The following is a 12,381-nucleotide window of genomic DNA, read 5'->3' as shown; positions in this document are numbered from 1 at the left end:
TGGAACATGACTTTTTCTTTCCTGAAGCCCCCGACTTGGAGGCTGCCGGCTCGAGCGTGACTCCGCCTTCCTCACCACTACCTCTGTCTATCATCTTCAGATTGTCCCAGCGGCGGTGTCACCCAGTAAACAGAGGGTCAGGAGTGAGGCCCGGAAACAAAATCTTTTTTTTTTTTTATTTATATTAAATAAATAGATGGACTTGATATTTAGAAGAGGTCTGCCTAAGGTTCCTTTGCTGTGTGGTGGTGTTGTGTTGTTCTGTTTTGTTTTTGTGGAAACCTGGAGAGAGTCACAAAGGTGCAGAGGAGACTGGATCCTGTCAGGCGGTGTGAATCCGCGGCGCACCCCCCTCCCTCCTGAAACTCCTCAAGCCCGTTGACGGGTCTCTAGTGCCAAAGCCAGAGGTCTTCTCTGCTCTCGGTCTTGGCCTGGCTGTGTCTTGACACTGGGCAAGGAGAGGGCAGCAGGGACATTTGGGTCTGGGTATCGTGCCCAGGAGTCACCGAGTCCGGGACAAGGGTATGATCTGGCTTTGAACTGATGGGAACCGACCCGCAGCAGCCCTGACACTGGATACATCTGAGGTGAGAGCCTTAGGGAGGTGGGATGTACTGCCATCCTCAGGACCAGGGCCCCCCTGGGGGGTCTAAGGGCCTGGCCTCACCCACCATGAACTCCCTGGGGGTCTGGAGACCTGCCCCCAGCGCATTTGAGTATTCCGGGTCAGTCTTCTGACCACTGTGTCCCCACAGCGGGCCTGCATGCTGCCTCCCTTCTCCCCTCTTCCCCCTAGGATTCCCTGGGGACAGTCTGTTCTCTGCGGGCCTAAAGCCCCTTCTTCAGTCACCTTCCCGGTATGCCTTCCCCACTAACCGCCAGGCTCAGACATGACCTTGGACTGTGAACCCTCCCAGTGGCCGGTGGAGCTCAAAGCTCAGGAAGCACTAAGGAGTAAGTGAGTGATGTCAGGTTCCGAGCCCCCTGGGACAGTGCCTCTCAGTGGACGGGGCTGGAGGGAGGGCCAATGTTCAGCATTTTGAGGAGACAGGCGCTCAAGGGTCCTCTCACTGCCATGGGGAAAGCCTTTTCTGGAGAAGGAATAACTGAAGGCAAAAATTATTTTATGACCTTTGCCCCACCAGTTCCCTGAGGAACCGGTGAGGCCCTGTTCCCTCCCTTCCGCCTCTAGCTTCTAGGAGCTCGAAAGCTTTCGGAGGGCGGGGCAGGCCTGCCCTGTCAGGTGGCGGTGGTCGGGAAATCTCAGTTTCGCAGAAGCAGCCCTGAGGCGGGGCGGCCGGCTCCGGCCCGCTCGCCTTTCCCAGGAGGAGAGGGAGGTACACAGAAGGGCCGGGGGAGCAGCTGGGGGCTCAGGGCCTGGGCTCTGCGGCTCTGCATGAGCCCGCCTCTGGTAGGGTGAGCCCTGAGCCCCCCGCACTGAGTCCAGAGCCCTCTCCGGGTGCAAGCCCAGTCACGTCACCCTTGCTTGGAGTGTTCCTTTTAACGAGGACTCCTTATTTTCACAATGGAACCCAAATGTCTTACCTTTCCAAGACTGGAGATCTGGCCAAGGGGATCCTCTCACCCACCTCCCAGCGCTGTGCTCCTGCCCCGCCAAACACCAGCCGCTCGCACTTGTGCCTCCCCGCCTCCCCACGTTCTGTTCTAGAAGCCTCTTGGCACCCTAGGAAGCAGTCTAAGTCTCACTCACTCCTGCTCCCAGACATTCCCAGGGGCTCGGGGCAGTGCCTCCCCCTGATAGTGCCAAGCGTCTCTGTCATCTCAACCGGTTTTCCTGTGACACCAGGACATAGGTCCTGCTTGGTGCCCGCCAATGTGTCACCTGAAAGTACATCCCAGGGGCAACGCTGAGCAGTGGGAGATCGGAGTTTGAGAATTGTTTGTCTCCCTTTATGCTGTACCTCTCGGGGGCCCGTGGCTCTGGGTAAAGCTTCTCTGAGAACGGTACCCACACGACGGAGCCGTCCATCGCACGCAGCTGTGGCCATGCGGATGCGCTGCCCTTGTTCTCGTATGTACTCTCCTTCCATTCCCTACGCACTCCCGCCGGCTGGGATCGCACTTCCGTAGTAGTCAGCTAAGCTTGCCGTCACGAAGTACCACACCCCAGGTGGCTTAAACAACACACGCTCTGGGGGCTGGGAGTCTAAGATCCAGGTGCCGGCAGGGCTGGTTCCTTCTGAGGCCTCCTTCTCCCCGAGTTGTAGATGGCCGGCTTCTTCCTGTGTTCTCACACTGTCTTCCCTCTGTGTGTGTCTGTGCACTTATCTCTTCCTATAAGGACACCAGTCATATTGGATTAGAGCCCGTTTTACCTAAATCACCTCTATAAATACCCTATCTCCACATATAATCATATTCTGAGGTACTGGGACCTCGACATATGAATCTGGGGGGACACGGTGCAGTCCATAACAACTCCCTAACACAGTGACAGCCCATGAGTCCTGTGCTTTCTGGGACACCAAGACTAAGACCCTGTCCATTTGCTCTGCAAAACTATAAAACCCTGGAGCCCAGGAACGAGGCCCTGCCTTCATATTTGTATCCTTCATGCACTAGGCAGAGCACAGAGTCGGCATTAAATAAAAACATCCAGGAGTGAGTGATATCATGTGACGTAATTCCCAAATGGCCAAAGTTCGCCCATTCAGGTATGTCTTCTTTGGGGATGGCCTGATTCCAGTGTGTGTGCATTTTTTGCACTCAACAAATCCCCATAGAGAATAGTGTTTATTACTCTTTAAAAATGTGTCACATGAATTATTTTATTTAGTTTATTGCAATCACACCCTGAGAACCAGGTGTCTGAAAGCTAACAGATGAGGAAGCTGAATACAGACGGGAGGACTTGCCCAAAATGCACCCAACGGAAGGGCCAACGTGGCCTATTTGGGTCCTGTGTTCTCCAAACCCCTTGCCCAGCTGAGATCTGAGTTTGCTGAGTGCCTGTGCCTCCGGCTTAGATGTCAGACCTGGTGCCATGCATTCTAGCTCACAGTGCTGCCTGATGAGTCACCAGAGAAAAACCCAGAACAGGAAGAAAGGCCTTTGGAGGCTTGGAACCTCCAGAGGAGCTACCTGGCCAAGAGCCCTGCCGCCAACAGCGCTGTAATTTATGGTAACTCATGCCATTGCTGGGTATCTGAAGCCGACACCTCACACAGACACAGATGAGCACCCAAACAAATGCTCGCACGCCATCGTGCGTCCCTAGTGACCAGCTTTGTCATCAACATCATCATCATCATCATCATCCCCAACCCTGCCACACACACATGTGCACAAACATGCATGTGTATGCATACACACACACACACTCACGCACACACACATACACACAGGCACACACATCTCTGAGATCCTCCCAGACCAGTTTGAACCCCCCGCCCTCACCCATGACTCTCAGCTGGACTTGCACTGGGCTCCTAGGACTATCCTCGGCGCCCCCCTCCTGGATCCTTACTGGAGCCAGTCTGAGCACTTTCTCTGGGGCATGCTGTCAATAATCACCTCTGGCCCCAACCACTGCAATGTAGGGGCCAGGCAACAAAAACAAAGCAAGTCAAACATTCTCAGACAAATGGCTTTATCGCTAATACTTCCTAAATGAAATAACAAACATGAGCAAGGGTTTGAACATTCATTTGGCACTTCTGACAGAAAAGACAGAATGATAAGTGGTCAAAAAGAGCTGATAACACTTGCAGTCCTCATAATGAAATAGAAGATGGTTCGATCTGAGAGAGCTGTTTCAATCACCCCAAAGATCTTTTCACCCAATAGGTTATCAATGGATTGATCTATTTGCCTGTCTGTCCGTCCAGGGCGACGGCCTGAGTCATGACAACCTGTCAGTTTCATGCTAAAGCAGAACCCAAAGTAGCCACATGTTTTGGGACATTTAACAGGAAAGGTTTTCTCTTCGTATTTTCTTGCTTTTAAGAGAAGATGCCCAAGATAAGGCAGTGAGGGGCCAACCCAGTAAGAGCCCAGGCAAACGGGCTTTGGTCTCACTGAGCCTGAGAAGGAAGAGCTGCTGAAAATTGCTGGGTTTTATGACCCTGAGCACACCTGGCCACACTGCTCCCCTTCCCATTAAATTCCCCTTTCCCAAGCTCACAGATGTGGTCCTCGGTGGTCCTGGGACGATGGGCACAATTTGCACTAGGCGGGCCCCTCGTTCCCACGCCGTGGGGGAAGGGTCCCCGAGCTGGCTTTGAATGATGAAAGCCTCCAAGCAGCCTGCTCCTCGGCCCCTCTTGCTTGGGAGGGGTCACGCAGGCAGGCTGGGCTTTGAAAATGCAGGGGGCTGTCTGCCTCTAGAAGGTGGGTCCAGCCGCCGGGGAGACCAGCCAGCTAAATGACAAGCCACCGAACCCACACAGGGGAGTCTCCTCCCGAGTCCTCTTAAACCCCAGACTAGGAAGAGATGGCGGTGGTCTGACTGCCGTTGCACATGGAGGACGAACATTCATCACACTGAAGGGCCAGCGAGGCTGTGGTTTTGATCTCCTGTTTACACAGCCCTGGCCTCTGCGGCGTTCCGACGAATCTGTGTCCCATGCAGCCTGGGGACCCCCCGGGGGCCGCAACGGCCGCCTTGTGTCGGTTCCGCCACATGTGTTTGTGCAGCTTTGGCCGCCTCCGCTCGCAGGACGCCGTGGCCCTGGCGGGCTCGCGCTGGGGAGCAAGGGCACTTGCTGGAGGAGAGGGCCCCTCACATCTGCGCCCTGCAGGGAGCCCGCGCAGCTCCTAAGGCCTCCATCTTCTAAACAGTACTCGGTGCTGGGGTTTTCTTTCGCTCCTTCCAAACTCAAAGCACGTAGCGTCACTTTGTCTCCCCAGATGGAGTGAACCAAAGTTAAGTTAGAAAATAATAGCCAAATGTGATTGAAGGGGAGTCCTGGTCACAGCCCTAAGCTCTGCACACAGTAAACCCCCACCTTACCAACAGGGAACCAGCAAACGCCCTGAGGTCACCCTGGGGGCCGGTGACTGGTGTTATCGAAATTGTAGGGTGGGTCTGATCCCTATTCCGACCCTTTCCTATCAACCTCGTTATTCCAAGTTTAAAACTGTCATCTCCAGCTCCTGTTGGGACCCCTTTCCCGGGCTTCACATCCCGCATGCTCCATTTCATTCGTTCCGAGAGGCCAGCGTGGGCTGCAAATCTCTACATGTGTGGGGCCTCAGAGACAAAGCTCCAATGTCCTTCCTGTGGCCACAGGGCTTAGCTGGTCTCCCGTTGTGGGAACATCCAGACCTGCAGACAGGCTTAGTATTTCCTCCTTCAGATGGCGTCCTGCCCTAAGCCCAACGCTCAGAACCCATGCAATCAAAAGCAGATGTGCTATCACGGAATCCGAAGCTCTGGGGTTGGATGTGACCTTTACGATTACATCAAGTTCATCCCCGAGGGCCCAGCTCCAGGCTGTTCTGTGACACCTCCCCCATCTATTCACCCAGACAAGTTTTAAGTATCTGGATTACAGACATTTCTACTCCAGTCCAAAAATGAGGAAATGCTCTTATTCCCTTAAGAGTCTGATCACTTACCATCTTCAACCTGATTTCTATGTCTCTTTGAACTTTAATATCCCCTCGGCACCATGGCAGTCTATGTATTTAGGAACATCAACAAAAGGTGAACGCCAGTGGAGTTTGAAAAGAGTCAAGATTTCTTTGAAGCCCATGAGCCCCTTTTGTAGGCACCCACTTGTTCCCGAAAACTATAATGAAAATTTTGTACTACTTATCATCTTTGTCAACTGCAAACATTTATTTAGCGCCTACTACATACTCATTAAAGTTGACACTGGGTAGAGAGGGTGGTACAAATATACAAATGTATGTTAAAAATATCATGCGTGGCCCCAAGCAGCACATGAGAGACAGACAGACTCAAATGTCCTTGGCACTCATGTGATACAAAACCCGAGTGGGAAGAGCTATCATAAAAGCAGTGATTTCTACCCAGGCACAGTGGAAATGCTTCAAGGCGAAAGTGACCTTTGACATTACAGCTTGAAGGTAAGTGAGACTTTCACAGGTAGAAAAATCACCCGCGAAGGATGCTTTCCAAACAAGGAAAGGACACAATACATGGTGGCTCGAGGAATCAAGAACATTCTGCCATAACCAGGAATTAGAAAGGGCGACTGAGATTGGGGGAGAGGGTGGGAGTAGGTGATGGGGCAGCCGGGTCACGTCCAGATTCTGGGAGGTCTTGTGGTTCAAGGAGCTGGATATTCATCTCATCCATTTTTTTCACCCTCTAGATCGGTGGCCTATCCATCATGTCAACGTCGTGGGAAGAAACGGCTGGTTGCTTTGGCAGCAGTGTGGATGCCATGGCTACTCTTCTTGGCCACTTGTTCCTTTAGGCAAAGAAAGAAGCCCCTCCGAGGCATGTCATTCCATCCTCCTTGAAGGCCAGTTCAAATGTGGCCCTGCCCCAGTCTCTGTCCCCTCCCTTCCCACCAGGGCCAGTGAGTCTTCTTTCCCTCTACCTTCGCAGACCCTGTGTATGCTTCTACTAAGGCATTTAATCCATCTATCACGATGACTTATGGGCCCACCTGTTCTCTTCACTTAAGTGAGAATTTGTCAAGAAAGGGATGGTTTCTTACTCTTCATACCTCACAGGGTCACTTAGGACAGTGTTAGAGAGACCCATTTATTCAGAATCACTTAGTGAGCGCTCAGGAAGCACACAAAACATTCGTATGGGGGCAGGGGGTGAGAGACTGGGTGGGTGAAGAGTATGCCACTTTCTATCTCCAGTGGAGCCTCAAGGTCATAAATGTGAGAAATTGCTGGAGCCTCAGGGAGTCAAATAACCAAAAGAATAAGACTATTATTAATGGTGCTCTGTCCTCCTCTCATGGGTTCTTCCAATGGAGATGGGCTCTGAAAGTACAGATGACCCCTCTTCCCAAACCAAAAATAAACATGCAATGAATGCCTAGAAATTCAGCTTCAGTTCGACCTCAGTGACCTTGGGCGGATCGCAAATATTCGTTAAGTATTTTCCAGGGACAAGACATTCAGCTGGCTACCATGAAGGGTGGGAGGTGAATTAATCAGGTTCAGATCAAGTTTCAAAGTCCCTAGAAGGACAGGTAGAACCCTAGGGAGTTCCAAGGAGGAAGAGCTTGCCTCCAGCTTCGGAGAAGGAGTTGGGGCCTAAACTATGGCAGAATGTGCCTGTATACTTCTAAACCATTGTCCTCTTATGCCATGATATTATTATATTAGCTAGGAAATGAGTCTGTAGAGCATGAGAGAATAAATCTCAAATCAAGGTGGTAGAATTGATAGATAAAAATGAAAACTGGCATTGTGTACTGATTTAAACATTCACAAACTCTTAAACCTGGGTTTCTTAATCTCTGCACTATTGACATTCTGGTCTGGTTGATTCTTTGTTGAGCCCTTAATATGGTAGGGTGTTAAGGGGTATCCCCGGCCTCTTCCCCAAGAGATGTCAGTAGCGACACCACCCCAGTTATGACAACTGAAACAAATACTGCCACATGTACCCTGGGGGGGGTGCAAATCACCCTCCATTGAGAGCCACTTCTTTAAGCCTAGTCAGATAGCATGCCCACCTCTCCAAACGCCCCTCATTCCATCAGATGCCCCTGCAGGCCTTCATCTGCTATCCACTCTGGCTCAGATGATACCCAAGCACAGTAGATGCTGTCCTCATTCCCTCTCAGATGTCTCCCCTCTTAGTCATTACAAACGGGGTGGCCTTTGCTCACTCAGCTCTGAGTTCCGGTGGACAACATCCATGTGCATTCTGATGTCACCACCCCCTTCTGAAGTCACAGTTCCTGAAACTTGCCCTCTGTGCTCACTCCCATGGCACAACATCCATTTGAAGTGGCCCTCCCTTGTCTGGATGTCTCCCACATTGATTCTTAGTTTACCCCACATTCTGGATCCTTAGAGAGAAGTACATTCCAGGTCTCAGCTTCTGTCATCTGTAAAAGAGCAATGAGAAAGATCTGGTTAGGGGTGCCTGGGTGGCTCAGTTGGTTGGCGTCTGCCTTCGGCTTGGGTCATGATCCCAGGGTCCTGGGATCGAGCCCCACATTGGGCTCCCTACTCAGTGGGAAGCCTGCTTCTCCCTCTCCTCCCCACTCATGCTCTCTGTCGCTGTTTCTGTTTCTCTCTCTCTTTCTCTCTCCCAATCAGGTAAATAAATAAAACCTTAAAAAAAAAAAAAAAGAAAGAAAGATCTGGTTAAATTCCCATCAAGGTGTTGCCCAGCTCTAAAGGCTGTGAGGGAAGAAAGAAGGCAAGCATGCGGTCCCCACACCAGCTCATCCCCTGAAATGAATGCTCTGTGCAGCTGAGCTCCCTGAGGAATTCTGGGTGGCCCTTCCACACAGAGAGGAGTCCTTAAACTCAGTCTGCTATTTGGGGACACCCAAGGGCCCCACACATCTGTTAAGATGCTTAGACCTGCAAACCAGGCCAGTTTTCACACTAACATCTAAAGGCTATACTTGGTGGAAATCTACGTATTTTCGTAGAAATCCTGGTGAAGCCTCCAGCTGGTTTGCATACATCATTGGTTTGCTCTATCAAGCCCCCGAAACAAGAGAGAAGCCATGCCTTCCTGCCATACTTTGACATTTCAATGGGGCATGGAGACTGAAAAGCCCTCAGTGTGTTTGCCAAGGACAGAGATTTATTTCAGAGAACTTAAGGGGCCATGAAGAGAACACTCAATAACCCTTAACAATTCCACACGGTGTGAGCTGAAGTCCACGGCGCGCTTCGAATCCAGTGGCTCGTGCTTACTCAGCTGAAATGCGTTCGCACCCTGAGTGCCAACAACAACAAAGAACGTGTCATCTTCTCAAACATTCCCGCTCTCCCCCATTCCTCCAGGTGGACGGCTACCAGGAGTCACAGAGCGCATCTGGGAGCCCCAAGAGTCCTAACTGCACCCACGATGGAGGCAAAGGTCCGCCACACACCAAGGAGGAGGTGTGACATGGGCCGCACTTGGTGTCAGTGGCCCCGCCGCTCCTGGAGTGAGGAGAGCAGGCACCAAAGGTGATTCCATAAGCAACTGATGCCACGGGGGTCTCGGGCACCTGGTTCAAGGCCCTTGCTGCAAAGGCCGCTGATGCCCTTCAGACCTCAGTCTCATCATCTGGAAAGTGGGGCCATGCTACTGTTAATAGTAATGCTGACATCACACAACCGTGTGATGATGAAGCGGGACACGACATGTGTGCTGTGATTACAACTCCAGGAATAACGGTGTTTGCATGTTTAGTACATGCATCATGTTTTAGGTGGATGAGGCCCCTGAACCTTCTGATAGCATTCATGTTCCTGTTTGGGACAGCAACAGCATTCGCCAAGCAGGAGGGGCAGATCCGAGAGGCTGCCAGGCACACAGTCCTGCTGGGCCTGGGGACGGATCCCAAGTGGGCTTCTCCCCCACATGCAGCAAAATCTCCAGCTGGTTCCACCAGAGCACAGAAACCCTCTCTTCTCTCCTCTTACTCTTGGTTTGAGTCATCACTAAATGAAAACAAAATAGAAACTGTCACTGTTTATTGTTGTGAGTTAGGAGTTGTAAGGACCCAGTTTAAGACTGGAAATGGAATCTGATTCCACTTCCCAGACCAGACCCAGATACTCCTGGAATTGTTTTCCCTCACCCCGAGCTGTGAAAATTGCCTGAATGATGATGTGTGCCTACGTGTCTTTATCTACAAAGTGGAATTTAAATTCTTGGCCATTTTTATTAGAAAACTGGGGAATTTGTTTGGAGGGGCACACCCCAAGTCCTGTCCTTGAATGTTAGGTACACTTTCTGAGAACTTCTTCACCATATGGGGGCCAAAACCCAGAAACAAAATCCTCTCTCTCTCTCTCTCAATCTCTCTCTCTCTCTCCGTCCCTCTCTTCCTCTCTCTCTCCCTCTCTCTCTCTCTCTCTCCCTGGAGTAGTCACTGGAACTGCTCTCTCTTCACAGGAACTCACCGACCTACATTAAACAAACAACCTGTGAAGCATTCAGAGAACTGCAGAGATAGCCAAAGTTCTAGAGACTCACTGATAGTTGGGAGTTGGGATTCACGAAACTCAGCTGTGGCAGTTTGCCTGAGAGAGGACACAAATGCTTCCCTAGGTGTATGATACTGACATTGAGAAGGAAGGTAGTGTTTCATTTGACCCTTGCAGATGCAGGTAGAAACGGAAGAAATGCAAAGCAAAGCAAAGCAATCAGGTGCTGGAGTGACAAAGAGAAGCATTTCCAAACTCGAGACCAAACCTCCTCCTCGGCATGGGCCGCTCACAGGCAGTGCCGAGGGGTATCCATGGATCGATGATGAAGATGATGACTGCCAGGCACGGAGCTCTTTGGGAGGGGTGGGAGAGGGACAGAGACCATGAAGGCAGTCAGTTTCACTGACTGGAGGCTAAAATCCAGCAATGACTGAGCTCACTGATGTGCATTTGAGTAGCTTTTGAGTAGACCATAGGGGCAGAGCTGCTCCAGGCTCATTGCTGACCAGAAAAAGAGGCTGTTCTCTCTCCCCAACACCACAGTCTCCCAAGCTGAGGCATGGAAACAGCCCTGTTCTTGCCCTCTCCTTGCACCCGGATGGAGACATCTGGAATCTAGGACTTCGGGAGAATTGCAGTCATTCTATACCCTGGAGGGACAGAACACAACCAGCACAGCCCCAGGTTTCCAGCTAGACCTTCCCTGAGCTAAGACAACAGAACAGAAAGGTTCCTGCAAGTGTCCCTCACCTCGAAACATGTTTCATTTAAAATAACAATAATAATAATAAATAACAGTAACAGGTCCTGGGAGAATATTACAAGGATGTGATCCAGTAAGAAAAGCGGTCAAAATCATAGAACTTTGAAAATCAAGAGGCACTCTATAGGATATTGAGTGACATGGATGCTCCCATGTTTCTCCATCTTCCTTTTTTAATAAGAATTCCCCAAACCACACTTTAAAAATGTAGCAGGGATAAAAATATGATTAAAAAAACAATTGCCAAAATGCATTATGTTGGGATATGTCATAAGATCAGCAGCAGCTCAGGGACATGTAAGCAACCAGAGCCTTAGGAAATGTTCTGTGTTTGCTCTAGGAATGTTGTTAAGGGTGGTGTCCCACAGTCACCTCTACCAGGGTCAATGAGAAATATTTCTCTTAAGCCTCAGCACCAGGAATAGCTGTGACTGTCCTGAGCCACTGACTTAAGTTTCCTTCATGTGCACTCTGACACATACATGATTATGTTACCATCTTTCCACTTGTTGCTAGGAAACTTAAAGCTAAATATGTGGCCTATCTCTGGCTGGGTTACAGGATCTCCTGGAATGCATTTTACCTGCCAATATAACTTTTGGGCTTCTCTATTTTCCCTATCCACGCTATCCCTTTGCTAGTTTCTTAACTAATATTTTTATATACGGCCGCATCATATTTTTAGCAGTCCCCTTAAATCCTTTTAGGACTGAGAATGTCAAGAAATCGATCCTTGAATAAATAAATGCAAATAATGTTTTTTGTTTACAAAACCAGCGATCAAAGTGGGACCTGAGAATGTGTAAGTTCCATGAGTACACACAACATGAGCCAGATGGTACAGCACATCATTAGCAATACCGGTCAGATCGCAGTGACCATCGAGACCCATTCCAGGCACAATGTTTTAGGAGTCCTGACTGACGACTTCAAACAGATCAGAAGAAAAGAGAGGAGAAGTATCCGGAAAGTTTGAGGAAGTACCAAAGAAATGTGGTTAATCTGGAAAAGTAAAGACTTGGGAAAAGATTCTAAGAAGCCTTGGCATTCTTGAAGAGCCATCGCATGGAAAAAAGAATGCACTTATTCTATTTCGATTCAGGCACCAGAAATAGAACCAGTGATTGGCAGCCGAAGACGGGGGGCAGATTTGAGATCATGTAAAGAGGAGTTTCTGACCAGGATGTCTGTGGAACAAAGGCGTCTCCGTGCTCTGCCGGGGAGCGCGGAGCCCCGAGGAAGCCGAGCCTGCGTTGCAGGAGAGGGGCTCCCGCAGTGCCTGGGGGATTGGAGTACTAGTTTCAAGGTTCTCCTTCCAGTGGGGCAGTCCAGACCCCATCACCCTTCCAGCTCAGTGACTCTAAGCACATTGCTTTCCTTCGTGGGTTTCATCGTGCTCCCGCCAAATGGCAGGTCGGTGACCCTGAAGGCTTGACATGCTAGGTGTCCCTTAATCGCAGGTAACTGTTTAATAAATGCACGACACCATTTTCTAAAGGAAAAGTTTACCAGATTTACCGGGTACAGCGCCATTGTGAGAACTAGACCTTTCT

General features: G+C 50.3%; 1 long non-coding RNA gene across 1 annotated transcript in view; it reads right to left on the bottom strand.

Moving 5' to 3' along the window:
* Window positions 1–5,797: 5,797 nt before the first annotated feature.
* Window positions 5,798–12,381, bottom strand: part of LOC118550698 (uncharacterized) — a 258,510-nt gene continuing 251,926 nt past the window's right edge. The window contains exon 3 of the long non-coding RNA XR_013449708.1: window positions 5,798–8,012. This is a non-coding gene — a long non-coding RNA (uncharacterized LOC118550698). The remainder of the gene's footprint in view (window positions 8,013–12,381) is intronic.

The sequence above is a fragment of the Halichoerus grypus genome, chromosome 7, assembly GCF_964656455.1.
Source record: "Halichoerus grypus chromosome 7, mHalGry1.hap1.1, whole genome shotgun sequence".
Classification (NCBI taxonomy): Eukaryota; Metazoa; Chordata; class Mammalia; order Carnivora; family Phocidae; genus Halichoerus; species Halichoerus grypus.
This window is presented reverse-complemented; position numbering and strand designations above follow the sequence as displayed.